Below are 14615 nucleotides of genomic sequence, written 5' to 3'. Positions count from 1 at the left end.
CTCCATCGTGGGATACAACTCCAAATTCAGTTGCTCAAAAGTTGAGACCAACCAGATTTTTGGATGTAAATCTAATGTTGTTTATGAAAAAAAACCTTCAGTGTGCTTTAGGCCCACCAGTCTCCACAATGCATCGGTAGCCTAGGTAAAGGAATTTGCAGTACTATGAAAACATCAAACCTAACATCATAAAACAATTGCATCAGTTCAGGATAAAAATATGTAGTTGCACAAAAGGAAAGTGAACTCGATGATACTTGATTAAAAGGTTACAGTATTTTAAAATTCTCTAATAAGCTGTAGCCTCTGTGATCCCACATCTTCGCCTCATTTTACAGAAATAGTAGAATCACTACCTACAATTTAAATACAATACCAAGACCTGATGGCTTAGTCAGAGTATATAGGAGCGCACCTGAAACAAAGGGAACATAACCATTCAGTGAGGTAAATAATGTGTAGAAGAGAAGAACTCTATTTGCTCTTTCCTTACAGTTTCTCTTCCCTCAGAAGTATAAAGGATACACAACCTGGACATGTAATTCTTCAGATGGTAATGAATTCAGCCTGAGAGAAGCGCTCTGAAGTTGTGGGGCTGCCAGCAGCATGAGAATAACACCAGCACTTGCCTGCTGCGTAAACTCTACTTACCCTGCAAAATCTCTGTGCCTCCCCCTGTGGCAATACAGTTTCTTGCAAGCAGCTCACAGCATCCATTGCCCTGTATATTTGCTCTAAGATGTGTCACTGAAGAAGGAGGTCCCCTTCTGTGGGACTGTGGGGAGCTGCTGCTCCAGTTACTGGTTCCACAGGGCTGGGACTCATCTGGCTTGATCATGCTGTTCCCTGACACCACGGGTAGCTGGTTACTAGGAGGATGTATCCTGGAAGGATACTAATGGCTTCACTCAGGGCGACTCTTAAAAACTGCAGCTTCTGAAGAGGGGCTGAAGATTTCTGAAGATGCAGATGCTTAGCTCAATGACAGCAGCAAACTTATTGGACTCCTGAGATTTGATATGACTTGTGGAAATGAAGTATGGTGCTTAACTGTGCCATTTTTGTTAAGGATACAAAGATACTCATGCATGTAAAACACGTTATCCATCATCATGTCACGTGACAGTTACAAATATAAGATATTACAAATACAGCAATTCTAGAATTCTGCCTTTGCTAGCTGTATACCATACTCTTGAACTGTATGATTTCTGCATTTGCAGGAAAAAGCTTCCCAGACTTGAAGTGGCATGAGAGCCCCAGACTCAGCATTTTCACCAGGCACAACAGAGCCCTAAATTGACTGTAGCATTTAGATGCCAGAGCACCTTTTGAAAAATAACAAGGCTGATCAGCATTGTCAAAAAAGTTTAAAAGATTTTATAATGAAACTATTGGACCCAAATGATGACTTTTTAGTTCAATTTTCATTCCTCATCTCCAACTCCTTCACATCATTTTACATCAAAGTGAAATGTCTGTCTAGTACACAGGAGCACAGTTTGGAAGTTGCATACAATAGCAAATTTCTCAGTGTTTACATTCAGGGGAAGTGCTGGGGAAGCTGTTTTGCCACTGCCCTTCAAAATCCTATGAATGAGCAGTCGGTTGTTACATCAGACATCCCCTAGAAAAAGGAGAATATGTTAATTATTTATTACTCAAATCCTGCATGAATCAAGCATTATTATTTTGTACTTTTCCAAGTCAATAGCTATGCTCTCTCAAGGGAATCCTTGCTTCCAGGAGTGCAATAAACAGCGCTGCTCTTTCTGTCCTAGGCTACTGTGTATATTAACACCTCAAAAGACTTTTCAGTGTAGGAACTGATGTCTCAATTAATTATGCTTATGTAGGGTTACATCTCTGTGTACCTGCATAAATAAGAATAAGTTTTCATACACTGAAAATAGAACTTGAAACTGTGTGGATTTTTAAATGATCTGTTCTTTCTGGTGGATTGATTTATCAACTATTTCAGATTTTCTAAACTTCATATCAGAAACAAATGTCAAATTATGTTCTCCATTATTCAGATAAATGTAATGAAGAGCTGCATGTAATTCAGGGCAAATTTCTTCTACAGCAAGAAACCTCCCTACCTTAATACTACTGAAACACTTGGTTATATCTGAAAATACTTTGCTGAGGTTATTATACAATATCAATAAAAGGTGATAGGTGCAAATCCCTTACCGCAATGATGTCAAAGTAAAATTGACATTGATTAGCTTTGTGTTATAATTTTGAGCCATTGCCTGATGAAGGCTTATCTGTTTAAGATAATGTCTTAGGTAGTACATTATCTTTTTATAGTCATGTCCCATGAGCTTGAAAGGAAACCAGACATATTTCTTTTCAAAATACAGAAAGAAAGTGATGTTGGCAGTCAGCCTTAATTTCTCCTTACCAATAAATCTTAATACTATACATGAACAATACAAAGGGAAAGAAAAAAAAAAAAAAAAAAGATTTTGGGTTGTTAATAATAATCTACCAGATTATATTAATAAAACACTTGGGGGTTTCTTAGTTTCATTTCCTTATGCTTTTTTAGTGCTTGAATTTCAGAGCAAGGAGCAAGTTTCAATTTGATGTTTCTTGAAGAAAAACTCAGTAAAATAATTCAAATGTGTAGACAATCTCAGTCTAAATCACTAAATTTTCTTTACTTTTTAAATGCTTATGCAGGTCTTTTTTGAACCATATCTAAATGACCTTATATTACCAGAAGCTCCAAGCTTTATCAGCAATATGTCAAAACCTAATTGAATATATAATTTTATATGGATATTATATTAAATATGTATGATCCTTAATGTAAACAAAATTTTCTTTTTTTTCTAATGAAGCCACATAGATATGTGAGGGCACAGGTTACACTCAGTCAATGTTCTCGTTTCCAAATGACTTTTTAAGGATAAGCTGATAACAAAGGCTGAAGTGTGGTTGACTGAGCTATAAATTTCTCATGAGTTGGCGAAGAGGCTATGATAAAGATCCCTGCACAGTACCCCATATCAGTGCCAGATTTAGTGGAGCAAAAACTTAAAACCATCAAAGAGATCAGATTTTTAGTAAAACAAAAGATTCAGGAAATAACTATTTATTTCTGGTAAGAGTCCTATGGATTCCTTTCTTGCAATATGTCTACCCTCCATTTCTTCACGTAAAGAAATATTTTTTTCAGATGCAGGGTTTATTGGGAAAAGCATAGATATTTCCTCCTTTCTCTCTGCCTTACAAACAGAAAATCTTACCATTTCTATAGTCAAGAGAACTAGTTTGGCCCAGAGTGCTGTGAAAGGACTGGTATGGCCAAAATTCATTGAGCATTTTTGCAACAGTGAAATCCAAGAGTGTTCTGATGCATTTGGGAGACTCTGATGTGTTTAGAAGGTAATGTGAAAAACTCAGCTCTTATATTTCTTATTTCTGTGTGTTACTTTGTGTCACCTGCCCTGTAATATAACATTCAACATCCCTTAATGTCATTTATATTGCAAGTTAACCTATGGGAGTTTGAACTCCCATGACATGTATTTTTCATTTAGCCATGAGAAGCATATACTGAACTTTCCACGACTGTAGAAACTCACCTTCATAATATCACACTTCAATTTGCAGCAGCAGTAAAAAGCCTTTCTATCTGTCCTGTCTTGTTAACTGTTAAAATACAGATAACTATGTAGGAAAAAACAGCATCTTGAAAAATAAAGAATGAAATTTTGATTCCACTGGATATTTGTTGCTGACCTCAAAAGAGAAACCAATTTTTCAACCAGGCTTTGCATCTCACTGTGACATGAAATGAGATGAATATCAGTCTTTGATTTCAGTTTACAGGTTACAAAAGTATCTTGCACTTAGCTCAGCTGTAGGATGAGATGGAAACCATCACTAAAACCAAATGATGTATTGTAGTAAACAGAAAGTGCCAAACAGGCAATAAGTTACCCTGAGCATGAACTAATAAAACATAGAGCACTCACGAATAGCTAACTTCAGGTTCATAGATGAAAAGATACAGAAAGTCTTCCAGTAGATTTCACTGTTCTGATAAAACATGAAGGATCATGCCCACTAGCATTTAGTTATGCTTCAGCATCTTTATTTACATGTTTTGGTTACAGGAAGCTGATAAACAGGATATAGACTGTCTCTACTATAGGAACGTAAGAGTGATAATTCTGGCACACATAGCATACAGTTTATGATTTGTGTTTCACTTATACAATCAAAAGAAGGGATTTATGTATTTCTTATGACAAAATAAAATTAATCCATCAATAGTTTGTTAGTTAAAACTTTGCTGATATCTGCAGTGCTGAAAACATGCTCTAATTCAGGTTCTCCTCTTTGCACTGTATTTACTCTTTGGTTAGCTTTTCATGCCAATTAGAAAATTAAATCATTGTTTTTCCTTTCTACTTTATCCTGGGAGAATTTCTGTCAGGAAAACTTTTCTGTAGGAGGCATGAGAGGTGACTGCTCCAAGCTATACTGATGGTAAAAAACACATTTTAGTAATATGTAAATCCTCTATTCTAGATATTAATGACTTTCTAATTTTAGCACGATAACTACACGCAGGTAAATCACTTTTAAATTATTTGACAGTTGTGAGTCCTTTCATAATATTTGGTTTGACTGTCTTCTCTGTATATGGGTAATATATTCTTACAGTATCTTTCAATCTTTTATTCAAATAAATGCATATTATATTTGGTTTTTTTCAAACGTAGCTGCCAGAAAAATACCTATAAAACCTAGTTGTCTGACTGATGTATGTTTTGAAGAGTGCATATGTAAATTAATATTTAAAAAATTAAAAGGAAGCAAAACTATGGTAATGATATGTTAGCACCTTTTTAAGAAGCCTCTGACATTTCAGTTGTGATCAAACTTTTCTACAAAAGTTTAATAAAGGCTTCAATAAATTAGGCTGAAATCAGGAGGGACAGTGAGGCAGTACTTTAGCAGATGAAAATTATTTAGTAATGGAAATATGACAGTGAACAATACATGAAGATCTAATTCCACTAATATTGAATGTATCTCTAAAAAAATAATTCCAAAATGAATTAATTTTGTCCAGTTATTTGTTACCGACAGATGAATAAACCAAGCACTTATTTTTCTTTCTGTGAAAAAACTTTCAAGCTCCCTGGCCCCCATTTGGTTCAGGAATAGAAAAGGCTCTCGATTCTAAAATTTGTGGAGTTTTCTCTGCCCTTACAGAAAGGAATTTGATAGTTTGAATATCTCTATAGGCCAGGAAATCAAAGGCAGAGCTTCTGCGTTAAGTCCGATGGGTAGGGGAAGATGAGTCTTGCATAACGCTTCAAGTTGGATTCACATTTTTTTGAAATCTGGCAATATTAAACCCCAGCACAAGCTCAGATAGAGTTTACATGAAGATATCCCTGTTCCAATCTTCCTTTTTGCCGTTGTCCAGCCTGAACAAGGTGCAGCCCCTACACAGCTGCTCTTTACGGGGAAAGAAATCATCGAATGAACATAACTTGCACTTTTTGAACAATGAGCAGTCACAACAGGTTACTAATAGATTTTTTCAAAGTACATTACACCGATTTGTAATTTTCACTTTCTCCTTGTTTCACCCTTATCCCATTTGGCACAAATAGTGTAATATAGGCCCAAATTGTGTAAAGTTGCATGACTTTATAGTATTTCATAAGTGGCAAGAATGCAGCCCTTTTCAGCTGATGCCAGTATACATAGTTTCATTGTAGGGTTTTCTCCATTTGTGCTCACTTCTTAGATTCTTGATGTTCCATATAAATATGCGAAACCTGTTGCAGGCAAGAGTCTTGTACTGTAGCTTAATCAGCACTGTAGGAAATGTGTTTCTACTTGCCACAATTCTTCACTTATTTTTCTAAAAGCATTGTATTTTGTTGTAGCTTTCACCTCCGTGGTCTTCTGAAACAAATGTTTAAACTGAAGAACATTGTGTTTGCTATGGATGAAAATAATAAGTATTTCTTAAGAAGGACAATCTCTCTTTTTGATTTTTAACTTGGTCACAAAACCGATGTGCTATCAGAAATCTTTTTGTTCAAAATTTGAATTCTTGTCTGTAAACCTACATGAAGTTTGAGATCTTGGCATACCATACAAAGTAAATAGTTCTGCCTCAAAACAAGTCTCCATTTATCTCCTACGATGTTTTAGTATTCCAGACCAGTTTATATGCAGATGTTATCATAACATCTTTTTCTTGGAAAATCTGCCTCTCAATATATCATACACATGTGCTAACCTTTTTGAAGAGAAATGAAAGACACTTGGATCTCTGATTTACTGTGTTTCAGGAGAGGATTTTTGAGGTGGAGGAGCAGATTTTCTGAAATTTTTCTCTCCAGTTCATAGTAGAGCTCAGGGTAGACTGCAAGACCTTCAGATATGAAAGTATTATTTCAAACACTGGAGATCCCTAATGCGTATTTAAAAAAAAAAAAAATAATTAGCTTTTCCTCTAGACCAAATTGCTTTTCAATACTAATAAAAATATATTCTTTAGAATAAAAAGTAAAAACGATATTAAATCAGTAGTTACTGGATGTGCACTCTCTGCTTCTCATTACTTTTACTGAAATTCTATTGAAATTAATAGAATAAATAGCTACTATATTGCTGTAGAACTACTTGCAGAAGAGTTAGAATTCAAGGCAAATGAGTTACTTATGAAATATCATTATTTTCAATGGAACTGGGTACCTGTTGAAATTACTTCATTTCAGTCTGAATTCCATAGCTATTAATCTGTAAAGAGCTTTGGTTATCTATCAGATTCCTTTAATTTAAACAGATACAGATAAGGTAGAAAATTCCTTTTGTTTAATGTCTATTTGATTAGTGGATATTTTGCAGATACGTATAAAAAAGCTCAGCAAATCCAAACCGTTGTAGGTGACCTCATTAAAGATAAAATTGGAGAGGTTAGGTAATGTATGTGAAAGGAAGGAGAAAAGGCATAGAGATACGCTGTTCCGTGTTACATATACAGAAGCATTTTATTTATTGTTCTTATTTGTTGAATGAAAGGGTATGGGAGGTGAGTGAGTTCTCAGGAGTATATTACAAGACCTTTTAATAAACAAAATTTAGGCACATTAAAATGTTCTTACATTAAAAAGCTGTATTTAAGCAGAGTCAACAAACTGCTGCTTGAAGAATAACAGCTGTAGTTTGTTTATTTGGGGACGATGGAACAAATGCCCTCATAGGCTTTAGGGAATTGCCAAGGATATGAATGGGCACCATCGCAACCAAAACATCTTTTACAATACTACTATTTGAAAGAAATAATGTTTCAACACTCTGCAAATGTTCGTGTCACCTATCAGTGAGTTAAAGAAACACAGAGAGATAAAAAATAGGCCTTTGGGAATCATATTTTTTTCTTTACTTGACCGTAGGCCAACAGAACAACAGGTTTCTTCCTGTTTTCCTAATATTTAAACTAGAAAATTTTCACAACATTCATGGAGTTATGTGGATGATCAGTAACATAGACAGAGCACGTGGATTAACACACACAATTTTCTAATTATTGCAGTAAATTGTGGGGTGAGTTGCTGTCATTTGGGACACCTAGGAGCACCATGATGACCTACACATCACTTCCCACCATTTGAACAATTAAGCCTAAATGTCTTCATTAAATGGAGGATTGCCTGCCTGCCTAGTGAGAGCAGCACCTTTTTTATCAATGCATGTCTATTCCCACAACAGCTTACTGGAGTACGGGAGTTTGTATAGGTTGGAAATTCAGGTCACATCAAAAACAGTGTTTTTACTAAATGAGCAGTAAAACACAGATATCAATAAGATGCTGTGCCACATGTTTTGACTTTAGTCAAGGTGCAACATGACCCTTATTAAGTTTAGATACTAATATCTGGTTTGCATACTAATTAAAAAAAAACAGAAGCACAGAGTTGAGCCTAAGCTTGCTGTCTACTTTTCACTGATCTCCCAGCTGAGTCCTATAACCTGTATTGAGCTTGGTGAGAGCCCAGTCACATCTATTGGTACCTATGAAGCTAAAGCAGATATTCCCAAGTAGAATGCCATTTTCCCTCTTGCTACAGAGACTGAAGGAATGGGTTAATTGCCTTTTTTTTTTTTTTAAGGAAAGAAATGCACAAGCAAGAAGAGATGTTGAATAACAGTCTTAATCTGTTTGGTTTCCAATATGTACAATTCCTGCAGGTATAAACCTAAAAAGAGATTAATTATCACAGTTTAGGGCTTATGTACTCATAAACTGCTACTAAAGCATCTCAAAATTCCCAGAATGATTCAGAGTCTGTCTCTACATCACTGACTTTCAATCTAAAAAAGCTTATTCAGTTCCCAGTTTTTACAGCCATAATTTTTATATTTTGATGTACATTCAGATAAGTTATCATGACTATCTGAAATTTCACACAAATGTGGAGACTTGTGCCTTTAGGAAGCCTTAACCCAAGACAGCCGAAATTATTTGTTTCTCTGCAGAGACTCACTGTGTACATAATGTATGTAACAGTGATCCATAATAGTATTGGAAGAAAACAATACAGATCTCACAGGCTCTGAGCAGCTGCTGAACAACACAGATTGCACCCAGAGATTGGAGTAGGTGTGTGGTTTACATGCATTTTATGCAGAATTCTGCATGTTTCCTGAAGGTGTGACTTCAATATTAGCTGACCTAATTTGATCTAAGCCAATGCTGCTTCAGAAAAGAGTGATCCAAGACACATCCTTGCATTTTCCTATGTTCCAGCTTCAGCACTTGAGGCCAGAGAGCTGATCTCTATGAAACCCCCATTTTCTATATATTTTTTTTTTTTTAATTTTTTTATTTATTTCAGTGAGTGTGTGTTTAGCTGAACTTGTTCTCTGATTTGGATCTTCATGTGACTCAGGGAGTTTTGGCACCATGGCAAGGGACAGGATTTGTGGTGGGCTACGAGACCTCGATAAACAATGAAACAACACCCTAATTTGCTCTGTGTTCTAATTTCTTTGTGTTAGTTGTCCTAGTTTGTAACCAAATTAAAAGAAACCCTATATATTTTAGTTCAAAACATTTTCATCCTTTTTCCTCACAATAGCAACAGTCTAGCCAGACCCTCCTCAGGGATTCAATAGGGTGAGGTGTAGCCATAGTCATACAATCATAGAATAATTTGGTTGGAAGAGACCCTCAAGATCATCAAGTCCAACCGTTAACCTAACACTGGCACTAAACCGTGTCCCTAAGAGCCTCATCTACACATCTACACATCCGGGGATGGTGACTCAACCACTTCCCTGGGCAGCCTGTTCCAATGACTGACAACTCTTTCCATGAACTAGTCAACTTTTGACATTCAGAAGTCAATACAATACCCAAAAACTAACACCTGATCTCCCTCCTCTTCCTCAGGGGAGACAAGGAGAGCCTGAAAGTCTCCTCCTGTGTGTCCTCCTGTGTGAAGAAGCAAGAATCTGCCACTGCTGTTACTACAGTCTCACATGGGAGGGGGAAATGGGGCCAGTGCCACGTTTTCTCTTAAACATATGGTCTGGCACAGTGTGGGAAGGTGTGAGAGAAAACACTTCTAGTCTTATGAAGTGTTTTCTAAGTATGCTACATTTTGGAATCTCTGTCTGGCCATGGTTTCACATTTGGCACCCGCCCTGCTTGTGCCCATGAAGGCCGTCCCAACACAGCAGCCAGTTGTGTTTGCGCCACTCTGTCATCAGAGGTGCCCTGATGGTGTGATCCTGCACACAACAAACAACACTGACAACACAGACTGGGGACAGGCAGCATGGTGGGAATGAGCCAGTGGGAGAAGAGCATGGCTGGGAGAGAAAAAGAGCTCCATAGGCCAGCAGCGTCAATAGAAATACCGGCCAAGTTGTGATTTAAGAGATTAGTTTGACGTTACAGAGACATGAAGTTTTGGGTAATTGCCGTCAACAGGTCAGTCAGGTTTCTCGTCCTTCGTCATGTGCTTCTGCTGTGTCTTTTCCAGCAGCAGTGGAACACTCATCCTGCAGAGAGCTGACTGGGACCAGAATCAGCAGGAAGCTAACCCAGTCACAAAACTGGGAGAGGCTTTCTGCTGCCTCAGCTACCTGAATTAATTCATATGCCACAATGTCACCTTATGGCAGAAGGAAATAATTCAGGACACAAGGTGCAATGGTAATTTCATCTTCATCAGTAGATCTTCAAGTGGATTTCACCTCCCTAAGGTGAAGCATCCTGAAAAGGCCTGGTAGAAAATGAACCATGAGGGGAAAAAGTGTCTGAAATTCTCAGCCAGATTAGTGAGCAGCATCAACTCAAAGAGTGGCCATCTCAAGCAGAAATGTAAATCGTAGCTTTACATGAAATGGCTGAGGTCACACTTGCTTTTCACCTTTTTTTTTTCTCTGTTCCTGTGACCTCTTTGAGGCTGTATATTTGCACTGATTCCTTTGCACTCACTTGGATACTGATAGATTTTTGTGAACGAGATCATTGCCCAAGCATGAAATAATCCCTCCCCCCAATCTTTTCCTTCTTTTTTGTTTTGTTTTGTTTTGGTTTGGTTTTGTTTGTTTGTTTGTTTATTTGGTTTTACCACTTTGGTTTTCTGGTCGATTGCTATCCAATTTATTATTATTATTATTATTATTATTATTATTATTATTATTATTATTATTATTATCCAATTGGATCCCTGTCACAGAGGGATGCTGAAATTAGTGTTAAGCAGACAACAAGATCCAAAACAGGCTTTAATTCCATCCAGGAAAGTCCAGGAAAACAGCCAATTAGAAACGGGGTTTATGAAATCAGTTAATACTCCAATAACATAAAATACAGATTCAGATATCAAGTTGAGGAAATTATTGGGGTATAGCAAAATAAGAGTAATGGAGATCCACAGTGTGCATACATGTGGCTTGTCATAAACAACACCAGAGATGTCCCTGACTCCAGGAAAATACACGTGCTTATATTTAAGTACGGAATACACTCACTGGGCTAGTGAGGAAAACACCCACCCAAGCGGTGAGGAATTATTTAATACACTCGCTTATCTGGTGAGGAAATATCTAAGTTATCACTCACCCACATGCAGACGTGAGGCAGTCCCATTTTTCTTTCGGGAGGTTACCTTAGATTGCATCCCAGTCCCAGGAAGGCTCTCAGCAGCAGCATTTGGCCCGTGCTCCAAGAGGACCACACAAAAAGCAGCCTCGGCGGGACCCCGTTTATAGTCTGGTCGGGTCTGGTTGTGGGCAGTCTAGAAGCTTCGCGGCTTCTCTGCACCCCCCTACTGTGGCTGGTGCTCCCCCTCCTTTCTCTTAACGACTCTGGCCTGGGTCTCGCAATAAGAGCCATTAACTTGCCCCATTGCAGGAGAGGCGGGGGAGGTGTTGGGGAAGAGAGGAGATGTGCACACACGCAGCTGCCACATCAGTTCTCAGCAGAAGGAGGGGGTGGGAGGAGAGTGTACTGCCACAATCGCCATCCAGTGCAAGCTAGAGCCATTGCAAAAGGTGATGGGGGTGTTTATAACAAAGAGCATGGATAAGACGTGAGGTGAGAGAATGGGATCTCCTTCTATCCTTTTAATGCTACTAGGTTGGTAAAAGCTCTTACCTATAGCTCCATTTTAAAAGTCTGCTTTCAGTTCTTCACTAGAGTTATATGCAGCACAATGCTGAAAAAAAGTGCACCTCCTTAGAGAAAATATACTGTCAATTACTTTATATACTTGCCATATATGTCAGTTTATTATTCTAGTTTTAGTAATTGGTAGATAATTCCTGGTTCGCCAGCTCCCTTTTACAAATGAGAAAATTAATTATGTATAATTTTTGACTTTTGCATTTGTGCGATTTGTTCTGTTTCATGCTCTAGTATGAAGAAATTGTGATTTTGCTTTATTTTAATTTTTATCTGATCTCATAAAGGACATGTCACAGTATGGATGCAATTGTAATGTATACTGCATCCTCCTTTATGCAATGAACAAAAATGTTTTAGAGACTTAAATACATTTATGAACTCAAAATAATAAAAAATAGGTGAGGGAAAGAGCAATGAAAGTGGTGGAAAAGGATAAAAATCATGTTTTCTGATGTGATTTTGAATAGCAGACTGCTAAGCAGGGATAAGTAGGAAAGCTGATAGAGTTGGCAAAAGCTCTGTTTAAGAAGGCTCCTGCATGACTAATGGCAACAAAATAAAAAATGGCAGAGAAGAAGATGATATTAGACAGAAGGAGTGGTGAAATATAAAGCACAGAGAAAGTCTGGATGGTACCTTGCAGTAAATGTGTCAAAGTGTTACGAGAGGTCAGCTTTAATGTGGATTCTGAAATTAATGCCATTTTTAATATATTTATATTTCATTGTATTCATGAGAAAATAGCAAAGTAATTATGAATGCAAACCAACAGTGCAGAAAGAGCTGAGAAACACTGCTTCACCCCATCTCAGAATTGTGTTGATGATCCTCCTCTTTCTTTGTATTTTTGAGGTGTTTTAGTGAGGAAATTAAAACTGCAATAACATTTTTAGGTAATCAACACTGACAGTAGAACTGAGGGAAGGCATTTGTAGAGGAGCTGAAGATGAAAACTATGATTAAATTCACAAAAAAAAAAAAAGAAAAAGTTATAATTTAGAAAGAGAAGTCCTCTCCATCTTACAGACTGAGTATTTCAGGCAATGAAATGTCATTTCCTCATAGCTGTACTTTAAATAACTGGGTTGATTTTTGTATAGATATTAGCAGGAGCTAGAACACAATGGGAAGAGTTTGTGCACATGAGGGAACATCACTTTTGATGAAACTTAGTCAAGATGTGTAAAATACAATTTCTTGTCCATGTACACAATTCACAATCCCAAGTTGTTACAATAACCATCTCTTCAGAGATGGTTAAACAGGAAATAGGGTTTTCCCATGTTCTGTAGGAATGACCTAGACTATTTTGGTGTCATATAGTTTTCCTCTTACTATTAGTGTATTTTCCCTTTACATAATAAAGCCGTGGTTTCAGCCTGATTTTTAATAAGAAAAAAATTAACATTTCAAGGTTTCATTGAGCTATATGTTGTCTTTAAAAGCTTTTTGTATGGCTGATATGTTGTTACAGCCTTTTAAATGACAGTAATATCACATTATGTTAACTACAAAAAGCTTCCCAAATAGATATTTTAGTTAACAGAGTGTTCTATGTTGTCTCCTAAATAAACATGAGGTTTTCTGTTACCAGAATGTTCAACAGTAGCACAGTTCTGAGATAAGAGTAAGCACATGAGGAGAACTGTAATTGCAGCAATTATGGAAAAGTAATTTACTGGTTGTATAAACTGAACAGCTTTGAAAGAGAGTGGATCAACCATAAAAAGAAGTTCAATATTGAAAATAAATATTTTGGGATCTGTGAAAGGGTTGTTATGTGGATAAACAAACTGCAAACATTTTGCTTAAAGTGCATGTATTTTCATTTTGGAGGCCCTTATAAATATAAGTTTGTGTTTTTAGAATTATACAGAGATATGCAGATCTGTCATTTCCCATCTGGTATATACCCAGGGCTTACTAAAGAAACAAATAAATACAGCTGAATTTACATGTCTTTGGGGAAAAAGAGCAAAACCCAAACTTTTACATTTTGAAACAGGTAAAATAATCATCTATTTAAAGGAAATTAATAGGTTAATGTGAAAGCATGTGGTAAAGAATAGAGTTATCTGGAAATAAATTTGATTTAAATACTTCTCCCAAAATTTGGATGCAGCCTTATACTGTATTTAGATGTCTCAGAAGCCAAATCTGCATGTAAACAGTTACATTCTAGCCCAGGAAGGTTCAACCTTAAATTTTCAATGCTTGGTCAAGAGAACACCTGGTGTTTGTCACCTGTTTCTCCGCAAAAAGTGCTTAAGGAAAGCAAGCCCATGTATCCCATATGAAATTGCCAAAGAGATTTGCACCTTCACCACATGGAGTACAAAAGAGTATATAAATATAAGGATGAACGTTCTAGCTAAGAGTTTCATCGAATCAGGCCCATTTTTGCAGTGGCTACCTTAAAAGCCAGGGCCATGCTGTGGGTGGCTGTGTTCTGCAGTACCCCCAGCATCCTGCTCTCCTGCACTGTACGTCTCTGTGCCTCCACACTTACCATGGACATCAGAAATTAGGAAGGAGAGCTTTACACCTCAACTTTATCCCAGATGGAGGTGGGACAGGGCCTGGATGCACCCCAGGGGCCTGGGGGACACTTCAGTATCTCATGTTTAAACAAAACGTAAATGGTTTACTTGTGGTGGGAATGGCAATATTTAGATCTTCCTTACCCATCAAGCCAGAGCAGCTCAAAACCTAACATAATTGACTGGATAATGAAAATAATCTTTCTTTGATCCAATGCCTGAAAATGGATGATCTGATTATCAGTTGCCTATTACCTGCACATTGCAATTTTACATCCACATTTGTCTCTGATTAATAGCATCCATTACCGACACTGACCATACTCCGCAGTCAAACTAAGTCACATGGCAACTGTATGTTCCATTGCTTTGTAGTAAGTCAC

The 14615-nt window shown here is 37.1% G+C and overlaps 1 protein-coding gene across 1 annotated transcript in view; it reads left to right on the top strand.

The window, feature by feature from the left end:
• GPC6 (glypican 6) overlaps window positions 1-14615 on the top strand; it is a gene marked incomplete at its 3' end in the record, with an annotated part of 768549 nt that overhangs the window by 567086 nt on the left and 186848 nt on the right. The window lies entirely within an intron of this gene.

Source organism: Streptopelia decaocto (genome assembly GCF_964273445.1).
Source record: "Streptopelia decaocto genome assembly, chromosome: 1".
Taxonomy (NCBI): Eukaryota; Metazoa; Chordata; class Aves; order Columbiformes; family Columbidae; genus Streptopelia; species Streptopelia decaocto.
Note: the sequence above shows the minus strand (reverse complement) of the source record. Positions and strands in the feature narration are given on the sequence as shown.